The sequence below is a fragment of the Phasianus colchicus genome, chromosome 11 (assembly GCF_987193195.1).
Source record: "Phasianus colchicus chromosome 11, bPhaCol1.hap1.1, whole genome shotgun sequence".
NCBI lineage: Eukaryota > Metazoa > Chordata > Aves > Galliformes > Phasianidae > Phasianus > Phasianus colchicus.
Window position 1 is genome coordinate 8,959,730 of NC_143446.1, and position 22,151 is coordinate 8,981,880.

The window sequence follows — 22,151 nt, forward strand, 5'->3', positions numbered from 1 at the left end:
GATACACAGTAGAGTACTCAGGCAGCTTCTCACATGCTAATCATATTGAAGGAGAAAAAAACAGCTCAATCAACTTTTTACCTTTAATTATTGTTTTCTTTCCCTCATGACCCCCAGTATTCAACCTTAGGTTCAGTAGGAGGTGACTAGAGATAGACAGTGATGAGAGATCCTGTTTGAAACAGCTTCTCTCTGTCACTCCTAAAGCAAATAAATGGTCTGTTAAAACATGCTGTTAATCCATTATGGATGTGGATGCACCTTAGAAAATAAACTTCAGAACATTATTAGTATTTCGAAGCTTTTTCTTTAGAAACAAAACATACTGGCCACAAGCAAGACATTTAAAATCTACATATTTAATAACAGAGTTGTGTGAAACATTTAAACTCAGTCACTACAGATCTTAGGCAATTTTCCTGAAATCATATTTCATATCATAACATATCATGGCCAAATACATTTTGCAAAAGGCACAATTCATAGTTAAGTTCTTCGGAATAAACAACTTTTGCACTCTTTGCAAAGAACAAATCCTTTTGAAATGTTTTCAGTAGGAAAACTACCATGAAATCGTCCTTCAGATTGTCCCAGTACCCTTGTGGCAAGCAGAGGGGACCAGATACTGCATAGCTCAATCACAGCAAGCAGCAGAGGACTGCTCCATTAACTATGGGCTAGAAGCACAGGGGTTCTACTCTTAACACACCTAGTTCTCCAGTCCAATCCAAACACTTTTCCTCATATTATCTATCAAACCTTGAATTTGCCATCTCATCAAGCCTTCCCCTGGAGGTATCTGTGAGGTGTAAGACACTGGACAGCCTCTGTCCCTAACCCTCACAGCCCTTAGCTGCATAACTTCATGGGGCAGTAAACAAGAAGAACAAGGATGAAGGAACTCTCCTTCATGTGAAATCTCAGAGCAAGTGAAAATAGGGAAAAGAACAGACTTGATTCCACATAATCACAAAGAAATTTACTGAAAATGCAACATTCTTATTCATTTTCTCCCTTTTTCTCTCTAGTTTTCCTCCCCCATATTTATTTCCATTAGTACTCCCATCACTACATCCCCCAGTAATCGTAACAGCTTTGTTTTCAGATTGAAAATTTAAAATTCTTTCTCTTCTGCTTATCACTAATTGCTAATGTGTGTATATACTTTTTCTATTCAGCAAACAAAAAATCATCTATAAAGGTGTATGTTTAGAATGATTTTAAAGGCAAAGAAAGAACTTGGTATCCATCTTTCAGTACTGATTTTCCAATAAGAGGCAGGCACTCAACTGCCCTTTGAGTTCTCTGAACTTTTTCAAGCCCCATAACATTGAACTTCTGAAGTCTTGATGATTTATGCTTTGGAAATGACAGATAAGTAAAACACCCACTCAGAAAAGAGACACACTGGTGAAACCAATTACGTTTGGTTTCATAGATCATATGAAACCACTGCATCATCATTTCATTCAAACAGACAGCACTGCTCACACTTAAGGAGAAATAGCACACTTCAGACTGCATGAGAAATATAGAAGGGAAAAAAGAATTCACAGAATTCAAAATACAGCTGAAAAAGTTTAATGATGACAATTATTTCTGGGTTTTGCAGCTTTTTACTAGAATTGTCTCCTACACCCACCTGGGTTAATATGATTCTCCAAGGCAACATAAGCAAAATACAGTTAAAATAAATCTGCTTATTTTATGCCATATTGCAATACAGTGGAGAGGTGGGGACTACTAAGAACAAGAACAATGGAATCTGGATGCATGGGATTGTGTTACAGCAGAACACAGGGCTGCACAGGGTCCACATAAGTTAAACAGGAAAACAAAACTACAGGTAATCTGTCATTGTCAGCCATCTCATCCTTCAACACTGTTTTTTGTGTTTATAGAAGACAAAGATAAAAGTACTTCACAGGATGAATGGTTTGATCTCTAGATTATAAAGCTCAGTAACATTTTAGAACTATTTAAGGTTGGAAAATGTTATTAAAAGTTACTATTATTTTAATGTAATTGCAAGGAATTTAAAATATTTGAGTCACAAAGATGTTAAATTCAGGTGGAGAGAAAAAAGACACCTTATGTTCTGTTCTTAATTTTGAATTGAGAAAATATTCTGAATAGAGATTTATCAGAAATTAAATTTTGGTTATGCTTTTACAAAAAGTATCAGTAAAGACAGCAGAAGCCTAGAACAGGCTCAACATATTGCTGAAGGAAGAACAGAATTAGACAACAGCACAGAAATATTTCTCTAATTAGTATCTTAAAAGATTGGGAACGAAAGAGATAGGATACCACATGACATTATTTAATTATACGACTTCCTTGCTAATGGAGCAATTCATAAGCATTGCCAGGAGCGTGAAGACCATCATATGATTCAACTTTGCATAAAGAAGTTTGTTCATTGATCTTCTTTGGTGGGTTAACTATTTCAAAATTTGTTTCAGACCAAGAACACATACATACAGTCATGGAGCTCTAAGCTGATTTCTGTTGACTTTCAGTGAAGACAGTACATACTGACTTTCTCAGAGAAGATGCAAGAGGCATAAGGTATCTCAGGGAAGAGTATCAGAGTGAAGGTATATTGCCCATCAAGATGGATGTTTGAGTAGCAATAATAGTCAGTGCAATAGAATAGCTGTAGTTGAATATTTTAGGACAGTTCCATAACAAAACTTAGCCTGACGAAAAACTAACTTATGTTATGCTAGACTAACAGAACTAATGGATGATGTTCTGATTAATCTGAATAATATTTTAGACATTCTCCCAAACTGAAGGGATTCTACTGGCACAAAAAATGAATCTTCTTTTAAGAATGGTTGAGTTAGTTCAACTTTACTTCATAAATGTGCAGTAAAGTGATTTAATCCATACAACTACTCAATTACTGAGAAGTTGAATCATCATTACAGAAGATAATGAAACTGAAAAGTTTCATTACACTTTTTTAAGTTATTACAGTCAGTAATAGGAGTAAAATACTCAATATAGCACTAATAGTACATATATTCATAGTATATTACTTGGGCAGGCTAACCAATCTGCTTCTCCTTTCTTACCAAATTTTGTATTTAACTATTTGACTTTCCTTAGACCTCTCCCTAGGTCAGCCAGATGTATGTCAGAAGGTATCTATTCTATTTGGGTACTCTTGGGGTTGTGTTAAAGATACATGATTGAAGAGAATCTTCTTGGAGAGAGGGATACTAGAGCTCTTCTGAAGAAGCAACTAAGTCTGTAAGGTGATGCATGGAAAGAAGTTGCATTAGACAGCAGGTACAGTAGAGTAGCAGGAGACAAAAAAAAAATACTTCTGAGATACCAGTGGGAATAAAGTTTGCTGACAGTCATTGAGTTAGCTGAAAAAGGAGCACTTTTGCAGGGACAGTTATTCATAATTGATTTCTGATACTATGTAGAGAGCAAAATATAACTTTCTGATGAGACATTTCTAGTTATTTTTATTATTATTGATTATCACAAAGCTAGATTCCCTCCACCTCCCAAACCCAAATCTTAATTACCTTTTGCTCATCTTTGAGGAGCTGTAAGGGACAAAGTAAAAAAATTGACTCAAGGCAAAATTATCTCCAAGTTGTATCTTTGTCACAAGACATTAGACTGTCAGACACTTCTGACTGAAATCATTCAGTCATGTCTCCATCAACCATGGGATCCAAGATCCATCCAGATGGCACACATTTTGCTCATCAGTTAGACACAAATATGTTGTCTGTAATCTTCAAAGTGACAGTGGAGTAACAGGAGTGTGTACACTGATTTTGTATATATTTTCACATATTTTCTCCGTATTGAAGAATGTAGCATTTTTTTCCTAATTCTTTCTGATTTTATATTCTGGAAAACAACAGGAGTTAAAAATGCTTCCCTCCTATCTCACTGTGGCTGCAAGATTTGCCAGGTCTGAATGACCCACTACACTCTGCATCTAACCAGGACAGATGACTTTTCTGTCATTTTATTAGAAATAAAATCTGAGTTCAGTGTGCAAAGTTTGTTTTAAGGTAGGGCTTTAGGAAATAAAGAAGTGATCTGAAAAGCCATCAACAAAACTAGTAATACTTTGAAACATAAAGCATCAAAATACTATCTGGATGTTATTTTTCAGCATTTCAATGTCTGCATATTAGAAAAATATGCAACTCTTTTGCAGAACATTGGGTAAAGAGATGTTTATGGCCTTACTACATTTTAAGAACTCTCTTACAAAGTCAACAAAAACTACAGAAGGATTAGGATTTGGTAGCACAACATAAGAGCATCATGCAGAATCCAAATATTTTCAATTTTCAGTTCTCTTTTTCAAAGCTGATATTCATTGCTGATTAAATTTCAGCAATGAGAAATGGAAAACGTCATTTCAGATAGAAAATTCATACAATCCCTAGTGATAATTTGACAAAAGGTACGTTCATCCGAACATTTAAATTAGCAAAGGTTTTCAAATTGTCTATGGCATGGACAAAAACTATAAATTCCAAGCCTTAATGTGTGGAGAGTAAATATAACAAAAATCAACAAAGCTTTTTGAAAATAACAGTCAATCAATTTGAACATCAAAAGTTTGCTTAGAATCAAATAGAGGACACTTACTGAGTCCTCTGCAAATCCATAGTTGATTTTTTTCAACTATGTACAAAATTATAGACTTACCATAACCTTGGATGAGCTCTATACTCCAAGACAACAGTAAAATGAGATATTCCTAAGTAGAATTTTGAGTATTACCTGAATCAACAGCACATCTGGAAAGAATCGTGAGAGAAAGACCCCAAGTAGTTGTTATGGAAAATGCTCTTAAATTGCTATCTGGGTGGCCTTGTGACTCATACAGATAATACAGACCATTTCAGGATGAACCAGCAGTAGAAGGAGGAGTGCTGGTAGAAGCAAGGACTATCGGTGTGAGAAATGAAACAAAAGCTGTTAACTTCTGCAATGAGCAGAGATTCTGTACAGGTGGTAGGAGATAATAGTGCATCAGAGCTCAAAGAACCCAGAACTAACCAAATCGATCTTTAGAAGACTGCACACAAAAAATAGCTCTAGGATTCTTTTTTAATGTTGTGCAAATGTACTGGTTGATCAGTACAAATGAACTCTGCAGGTAGCTATAACGTTGAAAGTACTATTCAGGACAAAAGAAAGTGCACAATCTTAAAAACAACAAAAACTTGAATTATTCCAGGAACTACTTCAAGTGTAATAGATCTATATTAGCTGATTAGAGCATTATTTACACAAATTTAAAAAAAAAAAAAGAAAAGAAAAAGCGAAAATTTGACAATGAGGTGCTGAAAGAATCAGAATAAGTTATTTATCTTTTCTGGAATAAAAGATTAAACATTCAAAATTTCAGGTCAGTGCCAGGCACTAAAAAGCTATCTGACATCATTACTCCAAAAAGAGAAATCTATATAGGCTATAATTGCACTAGCTACCTCAATTTAACAATAGGAATGTATATTTTCATTAAAGAAATAAAGATTTTTAAAAATAGGAAACACTACAACATTGAAAACATTATAAACTATATTCAAGCAGTAAAAACCTGGGAAAGACATAATTGTTTTGGCTGGTCTGCTCATGTTTAAAACTGAATACTGCTCATGATTCTATACGTAAGGTTGACTTAAGCTTATCCTTAAGGCAGAGATTCATATTATTTAAGAAGAAAAGAACAAAGTATATTTCTCCTCAAATTACTTCCATGCTTCTGAACATTAGTGGAAGTTACTTTGTAATGAACAATCACTAGCAGCTACAATTGTTTGGGAGGAACAGAGTGCATATGATGTTTATAAAGGCTGACATATTCAGTTCACATTTACAGGAAGCAGACTAGCTTGAAGCAAGAGAGCTGAAAAACAAGGAATGTAACATATCAGTGCCAACTACATAAGCAAAAATAAAGTGTAGTAGTGTATGGGAATTTAAATTCACATGTGCTGGCAATATCTCATAAATAATTAATTTCTTATGTTTTCTAAGAAGTCACTGTCTCAACCATTTGTATTTTAAAGGGAAAATTATTTGTTCTACCCCACAATTAATACAGTGTATCAGATACATGCACTTTATAATAAAAAGAGGAACTGCTAATTGACATTTTCTATTTTTATTTAAACAAGTACAATAACTACTACAAGTAATAACAAAATCCTATGCTTTTAGCCTGTGAATTTTTGTTAGGCCTGTAACACTAAATGAGTGGTAATGTTTTGAAGCCTTCATACTGTATTGTAATGTATGTTAGCCTTTTTGCAGGTAAAAGTCTTAAAAAGTAATGCCTCGTGTGATTCACCTTGACATTCCTCCCATTCACACCCCTGGGCTGTTGCTGCCTGCCTCCCTTCTCAGTGGGTACTGCTGCCACTTCCATGTAATTCCACCACTTCTGCATCCTGCAGTGATGCCAGCACTGCTGCTAAGCCAGGAAGCTGGCTAGCCTGAATGTCTGCCCCATGCACCCCAGCATCTCCAGTTCCAGTATCAGACAGCTGATACACAAATACACAATTTGGACAAATATAGAATCTACCTGTCAGAGTGCATTTGTGCAGTTTACTTTGTGTACCTCATCATTAAGTTTATGCAATTATATGGTAACTAAATATCAGGTAGTCATAGTACAGTCAACCAAGTACATGGAAGCCCCATGTACTCAATGTCAGCCTCAGTGTCAGCTGAGAACAGTTCCCAGAATCCAACAGTGCACCTAAAAGTGAACAATCCTCAGGCTTGAGACAGACAAAACCCCAACTGTGCCCCAACCTCCTTTCAGGAAACAGCTTAAATTCCTCACAGGACCAAGGCATAGGCTTGCATTCATTATTGAGCTCATGTCGAGAGAGGCCTTAGTTTCTCAAGTGACAGAACAGTCTCAGCAACGATGACTTTTTCTAAGTCAGCAAAGAAAGGATTTCTAAAAATGATTACAGCACCTCACTGGTGATATGTCAAAGGTGTTGATAAAATTTTCTGGCTAAAAAGCTGTTGCTTTCATTTTCTAAAGATGGATCTAACACTAAAATAATTTATTCCAGCAGTGAAACCTTAGCTGCTACAGGACAGGAGAGAACAAATGTATGTCAGCTACCTAAAGAAGAAATAGCCTTAACCAACACTTACCACCTCATAGATCAATTTTTAGCGAGCTTGATGGTGAACTACTCAGACTCTGTACTTCAACACAGAAACAGGAAAACACCAAATAACAAATTATTTCTTACTGTACATGTGATAATACAAACCTATGCATTTTTACAAGAGCTGTAACTCCTTTAACCTACTAAATAAAGAAAAATGAAGTCAACCAAAAACTTTCACATTTTTTGGATGGGGAAATGCAGTTCCCCTTTGCACAGAAACTAAAATGGTGGGAATTCTACAAATGGCTGCAGAACTCTTGAACCTAGCAAATTCTGCTTATTTCAATCCACTAAGACCATATTTAGGACATCTTGCTAAGAAAAATATTTTAAGTAAATCTCATTACTTGTAGATTGTGCCATTACCCAGAATAAGGTCACAACATCTAGGTATTGCATGATTATATGATAATGAAGATAAACATAACCATAGCTCTCAAGAGTCAGACGAGGTCAACCAAGCAGAATGCCCATAATAACACAGGAAATAAAGAGCTTGCTGGCAGGCCTTAGGGCAACCAGATAAAACTCACACATGAGAAACAGAAGTCCTTTGCTCACTGCTTGATATAACAATGGCCCACAGGCCTGAGAGAATGTTCTTCTGCCATCTTCTCTAGTCATAACCATAGTAATAATGAGCTAACCTAGTACACCAGAGCTTGAGGTAAAGATTAAGTTTCATGTTGCTCCTGCCAGGAATCCCAGAAAAATTAACAGAATGTGAGTATAATAAAATAGATATATTGAGAATTCCAGGCCTGATCTTTTCCTATTCAATACAGACAAGCAAAAGTATAGCTAACCAAACCACAGCAAACCTCAAGTGTAAACAAAATCCAGCTGCTAGATATGGTCCAGGTCTAATTCCAAAAAGGGACCCCAAGGAGTCCTCATAAGGTCACCATGTGGTATTAATTGGACTAATGTGTCTTTCCAAACGCCTTTTTTTGTCAAAGTCTTGGTTCCCAGTGCTACATCTAGACTGTACAGCTGGTGCACATTATTCTTCAACTCATCCAGATTGCAGGCCTGGTTTTTACAAGGTCATAGGATCAGAGGGCACAGCAGCTTCCTTCTAACTTATATTCTAGAGATTCTTTCATATAGCAGTTAAGTATAGAGGTGAGTTGATGAGATTACACACACTTCATCCTGCTTTAGTTCAGAGCTATTCTTGGTTCTCACACCTTCAGGACTGTTCATGGACAAGAGTCTCCCACTGGAAACTGCAAAGATCTGTTTGAAGGAACAAAATCTTTTGAGGTGCCAAAGAGAAAGACCTCATGTGTCTAGTTCATCCTGGTTCTGGCTTTGTCTATCCCTTGAAGACTCACTAGTGAAAGTATACCTCATTTGAAACAAAATTGGACAGGCTATATTTCCAACACAGATTTTCACCTACAAAGAAGGCCTCACTCTGGACACGCACAGCTCAAGTGAAAAATGGGGCCTTTCTAACAATGCAGTTATTCTATGCATCTGACTACACAAGACGTACAGACTGTGGAGATGCTGGAAATGGAATGTGATGGATGTCTGAGTGGGAGCTTAGGTATGAAACCATGCATTAGGAAGAAAATCAACAAGTTGCTTCATATTAGCATAATTAAGGGTATCTTCTCCTAGAGTCCTTTCCCTCCATTTTCTTAAGCATACTGGGATGACATGAGACTAATTATACACTGGTATAAGTAGAATTTACTATTATATTCTTAAGGAGAAAGTGAACTCTAAGCTTAGAAGAAGTAGTCACTGTTACAGCTAATAATTATTTCTATTTATAAACTAAAACTATTACATTTATAACAAACATGTTTTCAGTCCAACTCGAAATATTTTTACTTTGCAAATACTAACATTACCATCTTATTTCACTAGCAAATATTTAGAGACCATATCTCAAGTAATAAAGAAAAAATGCTCTGAGATTAGAAACAGTCAAACATGGGTTCCCTTCTCACTCAGTGTATGTCTGGCCAAATGCGTTTGGTGTTATTCAGTTTTATTGCCTCTTCTTAAAATATTCCAACTCCATGCAAAGTTAAGTCAAAATATTTATGGGCATTTATGAAATATACAAACACTGCACCAGGGAACAAAAATTAAAAGAAATATGATAGACCTGATTAAAAAATATACTGAAAATGTTAGTTGCAACCCAAACCAAGGATATCTGCAAGTTACAAATTTACACTTCTTCACTAACTTGAAATGATGAGACTCACAACTGCAGTAGTGAAAATATTATTGCTTCTGTAAACTCTAAGCTCAAGTATAAAGTAGATATGTAATCTTCAACTCCCTAAACACTCCAATTTGGCCACTAAAGATGCTGTTTTACATTTCCAAACATTTTCCCCTGTCACTACTTTTTATACTTCAGTTCTCAGGTTGTAAGTATTTGTTACTTGCAAAGCAGCTCCTTTTGAACACAGAATCATGGGAGGCATTTGTTACTAACTGCTAATGCAGCCTGCCAAACAAAAACTCCCTGCTGGTGACATGACCACCTAGTGACCTCTAAAAATGTTTTAACAATGTGAAAAATATCTCCCTCTTGTAGGAAACAGCAATTTTTTAAATTAAATGTACATTGAATGTTCGCTTACATACAGATAAATGGTATTCAGAGTCACCTTCTCTGTTTCCAATTTCAATCTTTTGAAACCCAGCCCAAACCTAAATAAATAAACGTTGATACTAAGAGGAAACTAAGAGCTCAAGAGCCTTGTGATTTCACAAACAGCTTTTTTCCATTTTCTAAAATCTAAACTTCGAGCCAGACATAGAACAGGTAATGAAAAGAAACAAGTTTGGCAGCCCCTATGTGGGTCTAAGCTGAAAATATGTCAGGCAAAAATAAGTGGCTATAATTTGGCAGATTTAAAGTCTTTAAAAGTTTGCAGCTTGCTAGACTGTTGGTTTTTTTTTAGCATGTAAAATTTGTAAATTGAAACACTATAACTGTGTTGAAAAGTGACTATTAAATAATGCCACCACCATCAAACCTTTAAACATCATTTTACCATTATCTATCCTGTATTCATAATAGCATCACAAAGAGCAAAAATAAATTGGGATATATAATAAAAATCTTATGCTCAAATAAGCTATGTTATTTTAACAGTGTCCGAGAAACTCTTAAGTTGACAGGGCATTGATAGCTTTCAAGTAAATAGCTTTTAGGTCAGTATATCTCATCTAAATAATTTTTTCTTATTTGGAAGATGCTGGCTTTGGAAGGAATACTACTCAATGGCCTTCTTATAAAGCAGAACAGTTTTTGGAATTTCAAGTTAACCTGTAATTACTTCAGATCACTCATAGAGGTCAGGTTTGTCAATCTCACTGTGTTACCGTTTGACTAATTTAATAAGAATAATAAACTAGTTAAGGTTCAAGCCTTGAATAAAATAGTTTTGGTAAAAGTCTCCTACCCACAGCTGTTTGAACCTCTGCTACAGTCCTATAGCAGGTTAAAATAGGTTTAGCAAGCAAATGCTGCAAGACTGACAGAAGTCATGACTCCTTCCATGTCACTGACATGACAGAACACAAGCTATAACACATGCCATATAAATTAAAGGACTTTACGTCTATTAAAAGAAAACATTCCTATATTTAGGCTTTGAGTTAAAAGTCAAAAGAACTGAGATTTTAGAGCTGAACTGCTGAAATACCAAGATCATACAAAGTGCAATGGAACTGCTCAGGAATCCTGGGTAAACTGAGTAGACTCCATGTTGCATCAACATGATAGATACATCAATGCACAAGGTCATATATTTTTTAAGTTTCTTAAGTATGGCTTTCAAAAACATTCTCCTGTTCTATCTAGCAGTCACCTTCACTATCAAGCTGGGATAATTTTATTTCTGGAGTCAAAAGAAATTTACTTTTATGCAGATAATCTATCACAGCATATAACAATCAGCAGTATATTTACATTTTATATATTTTTAGTGTGTGCAAGTACAGATAAGTAGATATTAATATCTCCTATATGAGGAAATCCTATAAAGCATTCCAAAACCTAATTTTTCCAAACCTTACTGCAGTGTACATCTACTTCTTGTTCCAAAGAGAAATGTTTTTCACACTCGCATTCAATAATTAAAGCAACTGTCAAAAAGTAAAAGCGTATCAATCCAACTCTGAATAGCAGAACAGAATATTCTTCACAAGAATAAGACTGAACATACTGAATTATTTCTTATCTTCAGCCCTGACCAAATACTACTGTCATTTGTATAGCCTTACACTGGCTCCCAGATCAGTCTAGAAGCAATCTGGAGCAAGGTGCTCACCACTTAGTGGCACTCTTTCAGACAACATACAGTACAGACATCTGATATAAATTGTAACATAAATATCTCATCTTATTTGCATAGAATTGCAAGGTAGACTTGTAAAAACACAATTGGATTAACTGGTTAAAAAAACAAAAATCAACTCTATACTGCAAAACTTTTTAACCAAATTAGAACCAGCTGCCTTTGGTGAAGCGATGCCCTTTTCCTACTGATATGGGAATATATTCACAGAGCCAACTCTCACCTGTAATGCAAGGGAGTTTTTACATGTGAGATACCGAAGTTTACATAAGGCACCTTAGATATTTTGTACAATTTGATGAAAATCTCAAGAATCATCCTTGTTCAAAGGCGCTGGTCTAGTATACAAACTTTGCACTCAGTCAGGCTTATATTAAACATGGCATGCAAAACTGATTTTTACTGATGCAAAATAAATTTAAAAATGAAGGAGCATGCTTTAATGTTTTTATACTACTACTTACATGCTTTCTGACATTATTTTTCTCTGCACAGTTTCTGCGTATGTTTGATAACAAACTGGCATAAGTCACCTCTCAAATTCCATCTACAACTAATGGTATTACTGACTTCAATACATTATTAGTTTTCAGTCATCCTGCTACAGCTACTGCACAGGAAGAGCTACTCAAAGTTTTCTTTCTTCTTCTTTCTTCACAACAGTGGGAGATATGCCAGCTGGGACATTTTAAGTCTCTTTCATTAAAAAAAGGTTAAGGTCAAAACAAGAATGATAAACATGGTAGTTCATCTTCTCAAAACTGAAGATGAAAGAATAATCAGAAGAGAATATTTTAACTTCACTAACTGTAAAATCTTTTTTTTTTTTTTTTTTTTTTTTGTAGTATAATTAGAAGCAAAAATGACTTGGGAGAAAAACATTTTTTGCTGTAAGAACTTTTTAAATGCAGTCGATAGTTAATTTAAGAACTATGTATGTCTAATGTTTATTATATGTTTTCAATTATCTAAATGACTGACACTTATGGAGGATTATGAAAAGTAACACACTTAAAGAGAAAAGAAATACATTTTCCTATTGTAAAAGATATAATTTGAAAAGAGATCTTGCACTGTGTTTTGCTTAAATGAGTTCTCCTATGCCTAAAAATTTCTTAGAGCTACATCTTAGATTTCCTTGCATATAGGAATACATTAAAATACAGTAAATCCCCACACTTTGGTTTCTGATACTAAAGTACATACTTTCTTACAAGAACACTGAAATATGTTTTCACTCACTTTCTTAAAGAAAAAACACCCAAAGGTTATCAGACAAATGGGGACAATAGATTAACTTCCAAAGAACTACATTCTGTTTCTTGTAAAGGAAAAGTAAATTTATAGCACATCAAGCTCTTATTCCCAAGTGAATATAATAACTGGAATCCAAAAGTCTAGAAGTGGTTACAAGTAGAGCTGGTCAAAGCATTTGTAATGAAACTTGAAACTAGGCAAAGAGATTTGAGAGGTTAAAAGGAGATAGGGTGGGAAGCTCACAAAGCAGACCTGTTCTCCCTCAAAACCATAAGAAAAATCTTCAGTACAGTGAAAGCAGCATAGGTTGCATAAATTTGAAGTGACAGAGCTTTAAAGTGGGAGGATAGTTTGGGGGCTGGCAGGGATCTTCGGAGCACTACATGGGGACTGCTTTCTACCCAGCATATGGGGTACAGTGAGAGGTGAAATACCAAATGGACAATATTAACTTAAATTTACATCAAATACTAATGTAGTGAATTACCCATGCAAAGATAAGATGAACAAAAGACTCAACTAGCAATTTCCCAAATATACACTGCAGCAAAACCCCTCTTTTAACCCAAGAAAATACTTTTTTTTTTCTTTAATATTTTTGTAAATATTGATTGAAAAAATGAACTCATGGAAATTTTACTACATCTAGTAATTATTATTCATGGACAGTCATGTAGCATCACAGAGTAAAATGGCCACAAACAGCTGAGATACAACTTATTAAAGGAAGAGTGGGAGATTTCTAGTTAGCACAGTAATAAAGAAAAGGCAGCTCAAAGTGGAGCCACATGTCAATGGCCAAAAGTATAACTGTGTTCTGATTTGCATATCATGTACACTGGGATGACTAGCATCATACAAAGTGAAAAAATTGATAATTTATATAGTCCAAAGCTTCCTCTTGGGTAATTCCTGCTTGTGCTTAACACAAAGCAACTTTTGGGCTAATTGAAGGGGAAATCTCAGCTAACACAAAGGGCAGAAATCCATTTAGTAAGTCATATATTTTAGACAGAGAACTTAACACCAATACTCCATGACCTGTGCTGGCTGCTTTCCAATTTCTGGGTGAGACTCAAAGCCTTACGTTTGATCCACAAAGTCTTAAATGGCTTGGCACCTGCCTGCTTGAAAGATTCCTCCTTACACTTCCTTTACGCTGGGCAGCATCAAGACTGCTGCGAGAGTCATCCCTATGGAAGTGCGAGTGTGTGGTGGAGGGAGACAGGAAAGAGGAATATGGGTAAGGGAAGGAAAAAAAGCATTAATTGTTCTCTTGTGCAGAAAAAAAACATTCTTCTTGATGTAAAACAGTTCTTGAGGCTATGCTATAAAAACCATCTTTTTCTGTGGGTGCCTGAAAAGGGTATGATTTCCTATTCATGACTATTTGATGAACACATTAACTGTCCTGGCAAAATTTCCGTCTGACTTCATGAATGGTGAAGTGATCTTGTGGTTTTCTCTATCCCTTAGCTTCACTTATGGAGTTGCCTTAAAAAATGGTTTAAAAAAAAAAAAAAAAAAAAAACACATAGTACTTGGAGTGATTCTTTTTTAAGCCATTACTAAACAGCTGTGTAATGAAAATAAAATAATAACAAGGCTTTGTGTTTTTATATTATGCCCTAAATCTGCGGAAAAAACAAATGGATGCTATTATATCTCCACGTTTTTATCAGTGCTTCTAAGATACTGAAGTACTAAATTATACCTTAACCTCAGTTTAGTAAAATCTCTACTTTCAGTGGTTCCAAATACGCTGCTTTTTAATGTTGAAGCATTGCACTTAAATTGAAGGTGGACATTATGATATAAAATAAATAATACAGCAATGCTACAACTTGTCCACAACATCAACAAAAACAAATCAAAGATTTTGTAACGGAATGTTTGGAACTGAATGTTTGGAATGATCCATGATTACAAGATTGATTTTATGACTGCTTAAAAGACACTTGCACCATGTATCACATAATGCTTTTGTACACTTGTCAACCAGCTCTTATTTTAGCATATAAGTGGTTAAAAGGTACTGAACCACAAGAGTAGTAGTATAGTAAAAAAAAAAAAAAAAAAAAAAAAAAAGTAGTAATATAAAAGTCTGTTGTTATTCAATATATTATTACACTATTTTTACCTATACTCTGGAGGAAAAGAGAGCAGAAATTTGCTACGCTGTTAATATATGGTTCAGCTGTGAGACTACTACTGAATTCAAACAATAGATCAAGTCTGAGAGATATCCCATTGAATATCCCTTTTAAATACTCATCTCTGATTTAATCTAAGTAGCCACAGGGTGTCAACTCTGGTCCACACAGAAGCACTCTCACTGAATCTGTATTTGTCGATTTAAAAAATAAATCTTAGATAAAACAATCTAGAAATAACAGTTTGAATAATTTGACATGTACAATAAACATATAAAATGACTTATAATGGCAGGAAACTGAAGTACAGAGAAAAAATGAATTCAGGAGATACCTAGTCCTTTTACTTTAGGGAGTAGTAAAATTGAATCCAATTCCCTTTACTTAGAGCCACTGGGATGGACTGCATGACTCAGACATAACAGGGTGTACATAACAGGGAAAAGTAGACTAGGATGAATGAAAACAAACATCAGGCGTTTTCTTCATCTAAATATACTTCTGTTCTCCAAATTCTTTCCCTAAAAACATGAATACAACATAATTTTTCATAGCACATCATATTTTATAGTAAAATCATAATTCCATAGCATGTGCTCAACTGGTCAATCTGCAACGAAAAATCATCCAAAATAATTCCATCTTACTGATCTCATCCAAGATGGCAGTACTGAGTGTACCTTTCACCATGATCTAGCAAAATAGCTGCATTTAACTGAACATTGCTAAAAAGGTTAGATCCAAGGTTACTAAGTCATCACATCTATTTTGTACACACTACCTTCTTCCTAATCTATGGAGTCTGTGATATAAGTTAAATATGTATAATGCTATAATATAGTAATAAAGCACATATGGCATAATCTACTTTACTAATAACAAACAGTTTGTAATAAAGCAATAAATAAATAAATAAATAAAATGGCATCACTATTACGAAAGTTAAATGAATGCCAATTCCTATTCAAATGTTTATTTTTCAAGGAGGCTAAACAGAGCTCTGAAAATATCCTCTAAATTAGCACCCAGGTCTCCTTTGACTTATCTCAGTATATTTTACAAAGAAAAGGAAAAATAGTAACGAAGAAAGAAATTGACTTTACTAAAATTATTTTAAAATTAATATTAATAATAAAAGGTAAACCTACAAATCAGGAATCACGGTGTTTAACTTCTTTGTTTCCCAGACAACTGCTTTATTCACAGCGGCCTCATTAGTGCGACTGTCTGAAAGCTGTAACCTTACCTCAGATTAAAAGATAGTTCAAAAGAAAGTGCAAAATAGTTTCTTCAGTACTGGAAGATTAACTTCAACGTACAAAATGAATATTGAAGATACCAGAAAATAGTTGCACAGTATCCAGAATACCTGGCATAGTAATTCCTGAAGTCACCAAATATTAGAATGATGATGACCATCTAAAAACTATTTATAAGAAATGACTTCTTAGTGCTTCATCAATAAGGTAAAAGCATAGTAACAACAGCCCTGTTATTCTGTGCACTAATGAAGCACTACACAGAAGGGAGGAAATAATTAATATGAAAAACTGCAAATACTTGAACTTCATTCATTGCTCTAGATGGCCCTGTTTCTCAAAGTTCAGATTTCCACATTGGAATCTCTCTGAGGACGTGCCATACAGAGCACCTGAGAAATGTTCTGTTCGGTCACAGTGGTTTTTCACTGCTGTGACTTGGCTAACAGAATTTTGTCCACTGTTCTGAATTTCCACCAATTCTCTATTCAAGAATTTCTGATAAAAATTTGTCTTAATATGTAATATATTTGAAATATTTGAACTACAGAATCAATTAAAATTAGCAAATGAAATTTATCTATTTCTTATCTTTTAACTATTATGTCATATATTATTATAACATTTTTCAATTACTGGAGATAAATTATTACACAAATGTGAGAAATGTAATAAAAGCTACATATGTAAACACAAGTCATAAAAGAAACAAATGACCCAATAGTTCATTGAGTTGAAACCTGTAGAAAAACGAACAAAGCTGTAATCACCACTAGTGATTATACTTCAAGTCTATAGAGTCCTTATAAAAACATTTTCCTTAAATAAAAGCGCTGAGTCCTGCAAGCTATAGAGTACTCTGCTCCTGCTCACTAAAGCATTTCAGCACATGCTTTCTCATAAGCAAATTGGATTTGGGTTCAGCAGAACTATCCTAACATGCTTACAGCTAAGCACCTGCAAAAATGCCTTGCTGGCCAGGAACAGTGAAGTGCATATTTCACAGTACTTGTAGGATTCTCCCTTAAGTCTCCATCAGTTTGTGTTTATAGGGATTGGTAAAGTGTCACAAACATTCTGTAACATTCTTCATGTTCTCCAGAACCTTAATCTGTGGATAAGAACAACTATCAATTTTTTTTTTTTTTGCATTCTGATACTTAATTCTATTCTTGGACTAAGAAGTACATTAGTGTTTGACTTCTCTCTCACTAAAATAAAGTAAGAATTTCAAAGCTTTCTAGATGTTGACAGATCACTGGAAAGGACAGGTTTCTGTTTTAATCCACTTGGTACTGTAGACAGTAGAAAGAATGGTAAAAGCAAACAGAAGGGAGGAGACGTGCTATGTAGGGAATAGTAACAGGTAGGACATCAGGATAAATAAAATTCAAGAGTATAATAAATAATAATATCTCTACAGCATTCTTCTGCTTATTACTTTTAGTAGGAACATACAGTCTCCATGATAGGGTGCCTTTAAAATTCAAGTAAATCTACTGAAGAGATCAGACTTGGAAAATGGAATAATGTAGCATATTAAGTAAAGCATACTTTTGAAAATTAAATCACTTATAATCTTTCACATGTCCAGTGGTAAACTTCACATCAGAAGGCAAAAATGGCATTTCTGCCTTTTCCATGGTGAAAGTTAATTCAGAGTAACAAAACCACACACCCATCAGAGCCATCTGTCAGTGGTAGACCCACTACCAGTTTATAAAACCTGGAGAGATACTACCCCAGGTATCATTCCAAAATAAAGTCATAGTAGTAACAATTTCAAAGAGGTGGCAGAAACAAAAATTTGACATTGATGATGCCTGGCTGTGCACTAAAAATCAATGTACCTAAAGCAAACCAATTTTATATTAATAATAAATGGTAGCTTTTGATGTTGGAGCCAAAAGTTGAGTTCAAGGAGTTTGGGATTTATTGCTACCTTAGATCAATTATACTGCACTACTTTTCACCTGGGCTTCACTGTAAGTCTTTCTTAAAAGCACAACATAAATCCATAATCCCAGTAAATTTAGAAACTTCTTTAGTTACAGTAATTCATTTCACCTTGATATAGTTTTTAAGTCTAGCAAGCCTTTACACTGACCATTAATTTTCAACTGGAATAACACAGTTGCTTATTTGAAAGTGTCATCTTGCAATTCTCTTCAAGCAACTGTAGTTTATGCAAAACTTTCCTGTGCAAATGATTATCCAGTCTATATGTCAGAGATCATTACTGCTCTGCGCAGACAATTTATAGAGAAGCAGTGAATCAATTTTAAGATCTTCTGCTAACAGACAGTGCTCTGCTTGACCTTGCTCTTTGCTCTATCATGTTTACATTTTCTACTACAGTATGTCTCTAATCCCTAAAGTGTTCCTAAGGGAACTTTACTGTTTCTTAAGTCATGCTCAACTGCTGAACTTTGCAAAACACAGCCAGAGAACGAGAAATTTATGTGAAATAACAAAACAAAAAAACAAAAAAACAAACAAAAAAAAAAAAAAAAAAACCTCTATCTTAATATTCTCCCAATTAAGTATTAGCTGGCTTTTTTTGTTTCTTAAAAGAACTGCAATTATGAAATGTGTTCAACTTGTATTTTCCTCCTGTTAACAGCTTCACTTTCTAAAAGTTTATTGTCTCATTATTGTTTATTTATACATTACTCACTACTATGTTATATCATAGATAATTCTGGCATAAAGTTAGAAATAATTTTAATTCACAGAAGTTGCATACAGTATTCATCTGCAGCTTCCAGCTTTTAGAACACAGATGTGACTAGCTGGCCTGCTAAGTGCTAAGAATTGCACTAAACTCCAAGCTCTTTATGAAACAGACTATACTCTCCACTAACTTTTAGCCACCTTGTATATGTATGTTAAAATAGTCCTGTGTGCAGGAATGCTTAATGCAGTTTCATTATTAATCTTAGTGTACCACAAAAAAAAAAAAAGTTGTATCAATGTCACTGAAGCTATGTGGTAATCATAAAAATACTTCCACAGATGATATATCACATCTCTCAATTCTGATATTGCTGCACAAGTTAACACTATTTAAGGAGATCAAAAATGTATTCACTGTTACACTCTTACATATCTTCTATGTTCTATGTTGCTGCCTACATAAGCAAAATAATCCAGGCTATCAGAGAAATAATTACTGTCAACAGGTATTTGAAGTTAGATGATAAAAACAAGAAGATAACTCACCAGCTCTTACATTGCAGACATGGGATCCTGGAGATGAGGTAATGAATCTTTGCTAACTGCAAGCAGGGCAGAGGTTTCAGAGAAAGCTGAACAAGTAACATACACAGTAAAAGAGAGCTAACGTGACTCAGGACAGAAGGACCAAAAATTGTCACGCATCTTTCATCTCCTTCCTGTTCTTGGCTTTCTTATAAATTTCTCCAGAATGTGGTTTCACAAATCCAGTACAAACTGGTCTAGTCTCAACACCTCCAGTATTGTCTATTACTGTTAGAACATCAGGCACGAGGCCAATCACCTGCCTCTTGCCTCTGTCCAAGTTTCTACAAATGACTTCGGACAAGTTACATAATGGTGCGTCATTTGTTCACAAAGCAGGGTGCTAGAAAATCAAAAGCTTTCAACTCAGTACTGCACCGTGTCTTCAGCTCTACTACTAAATGTCCTGAGACTTTGGGTGGTTAAGGGGCCTCTTCTTTGAAGGAAAGAATAGAAGGGTTACCTGGTTCGTAAATCTCCCTTTTACCTCTAGTGATAGATCTAACACAAGAACTTGCTCCTGGATAGGGGAGCCAAGGTATGAATTATGAAAGCTAGTGCTGACAATATTTTTAGAACATGACATGAAAGTTTTCCATCCTCAACCCAGTCATTTTATAAAATTATACTGAGCTGCTGATTGTTTAGATATGCACACAGTTATTTAAATCTGGCTCATCTCTTTATGTATCATTTCTAATCTACAAAATAGGAATCACGTTAGGCGTGTTGCAAAAGTAACTACATTGATGTTATTGTGATACTTAGGTGTCACAGCAGTTGGAAAAAATGCCATAAATTAGAGATAGTATACAATGCTTTTTTTCTTTTTTTCTGAAGAAATATACCTTAATTCCTCCTCCTACGTCTAAAATACCTTTAGTAAAAATTCCCACAAGTAGACTAAGTAAACTTAAGAATTTGGACAATAATTAAACTGTTTGTACACTGCATTGCAATTAACAGGCCTGAAACTACCAGGCAGACATCATCTTCCTATTAGAAGTCAGTACTCACACCTAATACAGCAAGACCAGAAATACTAGTCCTTAACACAAAACATTATGTAACTAGTGAAGATTAATTCTGCTTAAAGAAGAACTTAGGAAATCTGGCTTTCACAAAACCCTATGCAGTAGGACTGATTGTAATTTAACGCTTTTAGATTTCAAGGGATAAAAAAATATCCAAAGTGAAAGATCTTCATTGTTTAGAGTTCTGGCTTAACATTTTATTTTTATAACATCTGGCATACACAGAATGATCAATGGTATGTTATGGTAACTTTTGTCAAAAGACACTTAAAATCAGCATATACACATATATATACAGACACAGATATACAACATTCAGCTATATTCTGATATGAAAAAACGTGAAGGATTTGGGGAGTTACAGTTAGAGAATGGATGTTTTTTTAAGGGATAAGTTAATCCCCAGTGCCATTCTACAGATTTACCAGGAAGGAAAAAAAAAAAAAAAACAGGGATTAATCTGACCCAGAACACCAACTGTAATAGTAAAATTATTTTATGGCTGCTTCTCTATGTGGATTTATTATTCCTTTCTGTGCATGCGTATATCATCAACAAACAATGTCTCTGTTCACCTAGCAAAAGACCTTTCTTCTTAAAAAACTATATATTTGAAGTCTACAGTCTATCACTCTCAACATTTATAACATCATCTTTGACAGAATTCAAAGCTTCCTCTATTAGTATCATGAAATAACTCTGAACTTTGGCCTTCTCCTAAGAACTGTATAAAGCATCATTTGCTGTATTACACATGGTAACAATGATGTTTACATTTCTCATTTGTGAACATCCATAACTTTGACTCTGCAAGTGGTTACATATGTACTTAACAAAAGTCAGCAGAAGTATTTGCATTCTGAAAATTAAGCAATACTTAAACACTGGCAGGAGTGGAACACAGTTTGGTTCCACTGAATATAGAATAAATATTTCTTGAGTGAAGTGTAAAATCAAGAAAATTTCTGATATCAGAAAAACAAAATAGAGAGAAAAAGAGTGACTTTATACCAACAGAAACTGTAATAACAATAACTAAGAGAGAATATGTTTAAATTATTGCATAACTTCCACTTTTGAGTTCAAAAATGTAATAATACTGTTATCAGGATGACAAAGTAATTCAAAGACCAGCTAATTTAACTACAATTTCAACACACTTTGTCCAAATAAGTTTATATTTAATTTTCTTTGCATGTTTTGTAGTTTTCCTCATAGAAAAAGCTGAACTTCATATTTTATTTTTCAATTAAAATATCACTTTGGGATTCAGAAATTAACTCACTATAACTACTATGTAACCAGCAGATTATCTTCCTATGGAATACTTTATTCAATAAACTCTGATAGTTGAACTCCTAGCGATGGCTATGCATTTAAACAACCAAATGGTTTCTATTTCACTGATTTATTTTGATCATATGTTTTTTTTCCCCAGAAATCAAAAAAAATAAAGAAAAAAAGGGAGGGGGGGAAGTATTTTTTTTTTTTTTATGCTTAAACTGCAATACTGAATTTGTACTAGGAGATCATAATTTTCTCAAACCGTTATTCAAGGAGGATGTTATTTTCTCTGCAGTTTGTCAAGATTTCATTTTCAGTCATCAATACATAATAATTTTTAAAAAGATATATTGTCTAGCTTTTAAGCAAG

General features: G+C 34.4%; 1 protein-coding gene across 2 annotated transcripts in view; it reads right to left on the bottom strand.

The window, feature by feature from the left end:
- ERC2 (ELKS/RAB6-interacting/CAST family member 2) overlaps positions 1-22,151 on the bottom strand; it is a 429,234-nt gene that overhangs the window by 141,401 nt on the left and 265,682 nt on the right. The window lies entirely within an intron of this gene.